Here is a 2,522-nt window from a genome sequence, read left to right as displayed (position 1 = left end):
TCGGAGTCTCCACCAATCAGGAAGCTTCCCGCGAAATTCTGCCGCCCTGAACAGCTGAGAGGAGGAGAGCGGGAAGTAGACGAGACTGAACCACTGTTGTCATTTTCACCTTTATATCTGTTTCCTGGTAGCCGCCATGGACGAGGAATGTGAGATAGGTGAGTGAAGGCCCTGAGAAAAGGTTGTGAAAAGGAGAGCACTATAACTTAACTGTGAATAGATATATTGGTAGTTATTTAAGGATCGGTTCCCTCCGCACTGACTGACTGGGGAATTTCTCGTAAGATTTCTTGTTATTTTCATTTTTCGGTGTTTGGGCGAGAATTAATTGTGTCTTTCCGGTGTTTGTTTTAGCTTTGTGTCTTAATGCAGGAGGTTTGTGAAGTTAACGTAAGAGTTTTATGCATTCATAACTATATAACCAGTACCATGGCAGGTTTCCATAGTCATTCTGCTACTATTTGTTGATTTTATACAGCCTCATAAACTTATGACGGGATTAAAATAGGGAAGACTCTGGCCATTAATCTTCTGACCTCCATAGACCCTCCCTAATGTCAATAAAACCGTCTCTTCATAACCAAAACTCACGGTAAAATTGCGTCTCAGTACTGTAAGGGTTATTAAAGTTATAAATAATATCCCTAGTTAAATTTTATGGTTTAAATGATTAGATTTCTTCATTATTGTGTTTTCATTCATATTTACAGGGATGTATAAGAAGTTTGTGTTAATTAAATATTTTAAGGGTGTTTTTTCATGGCCCTAATAGGTTATGCAGTGGAAGTTATTGGTTTTGAATGATGTTTTCATGGTTCAAACTGATTGTATAGGAAGTTTTGGGGTGTTTTTCATGGTTTTAATAGGCTAAACAAGCTGCAGTGTGAGTTACTAGTGTTTTAAAAGATTTACATGATTTTGATGGTTTTAACAGGCTATAGTACAAGTTAATAGCAGTTTTCAAGGGTGTATTTCATGATTCTTATAGTTCTCAGGCTTCAGAGGAAGGTTCTAGAGATAGTTTAACAGGCTGCAGTGGAAGTTATATGTTTTCAGGGTTCTAGTAGGTTAAACAGGCTGTGGTGGAAGTTACTGGAGAATTCAAGGTTGTAATGAAAGTTATTGGTGTTTAAAAGATTCCAGTGATAGTTCAAGAGGCTGGACAAAAACTTACACAATAGCTTTCCTTTGCCAAACGTGGCCAATTGTAACTGAGTTTTTGAGGAATGCAAATCTTTTTGATATCTGAGCAACAACACCAAAACAAACATAATGTCAGCTAACCTCTACTAATCTGTTTCTGGTGTGATGTGTTGCTTTTCAAAGGCATTAATATGGGTCAATAATAGCTATTTTGATATCCTTGAACAACTTAACCAAAAACAAACTTAATGTAAGCTTACTTAAACCAGATCTGTTTCTGGTGTGGTGCTGATTTTCAAAGGCATTAATACGAGTCAATAATAGCTAAGGATGTGGAAGAAAGCTTCATGGACGTGAACTAGTGAATTTACTACCACAACATGCAGCCGTGCCATGTGCTGCTAGGAAGGACTGATAGTAAACACTGACTGGAGGGTGTAGTGGAAGTTATTGGTGTTTTCATGGTTCCAGTGACAGATTAACACCATTTTAATACAAGTGACATGAAAAACACCCTTGAAAATTTGGCTTATGATCTCTGTGGCTTTGGAAAACCAGAGCGAGAGAGAGAGAGAGAGTTAATATTGATTGTTTTTATTACAGTGGGAGAGGTAGGGTGGCAAGGCGTGACCGTGACCAGTCCTCTCACAACCCCTCTCACAAAAAAATTGAAACAAAGTAAGTAAAAGAGAGAAAGAGAGAGAGAGTTAGAGACAAAGTGTGTGTGTGTGTGTGTGTGTTAATAGATGTATACTGTATATAGAGTGTGTATATTTCCTAATCATATATATATAAATCTTACTAAAACTCTCTCTCTCTCTCTCTCTCTCTCTCTCTCTCTCTCTCTCTCTCTCTCTCTCTCTCTCTCTCTCTCTCTCTCAAACAGGTCGGCTGCCATTTGCTCCATTAGACTCTCGGACACCGCACAGCCCCGGCCCACCCCGCCCCTCCCCTGACTCTCAAACACCCAAGAGGAGGCGTCTGTCTGCCAGCGGAGGAGGAGGAGGAGGAGAGATAGAAAAAAGAAAGAGAGGAAGACCTAAGATGACTGGAAGGAAGAGGTATTATTATTAATTGCTCTCTCTCTCTCTCTCTCTCTCTCTCTCTCTCTCTCTCTCTCTCTCTCTCTCTCTCTCTCTCTCTCTCTCTCTCTCTCTCTCATTTAATCCATATTTCTCTCCACAGTTCCTCCAATATGGCTGACAAGAAGAAAGAGAAAGAGGAAGAAGAGGAGGAGGAGGAGAGTCCAGTAGCAAAGAAGAGACCAATAGAGAAGACACGAAAGCTCCTCCCTGTCTTCCTCCCCTCTGCTTCCTCCTCCTCCTCTTCCTCTTCCTCCTCGTCTTCGTTGAAAAAGAAGGAGGAGAAAGAGAATGTTT

General features: G+C 40.2%; 1 long non-coding RNA gene across 1 annotated transcript; it reads left to right on the top strand.

Moving 5' to 3' along the window:
- LOC123511470 lies at positions 1 to 2,522 on the top strand. The gene is made up of 4 exons (XR_006676811.1): positions 1 to 158; positions 1,747 to 1,821; positions 2,030 to 2,204; positions 2,329 to 2,522. It is a non-coding gene; the product is annotated as an uncharacterized LOC123511470 (long non-coding RNA).

This window comes from Portunus trituberculatus, chromosome 31, assembly GCF_017591435.1.
Source record: "Portunus trituberculatus isolate SZX2019 chromosome 31, ASM1759143v1, whole genome shotgun sequence".
Lineage (NCBI taxonomy): Eukaryota > Metazoa > Arthropoda > Malacostraca > Decapoda > Portunidae > Portunus > Portunus trituberculatus.
Note: the sequence above shows the minus strand (reverse complement) of the source record. Positions and strands in the feature narration are given on the sequence as shown.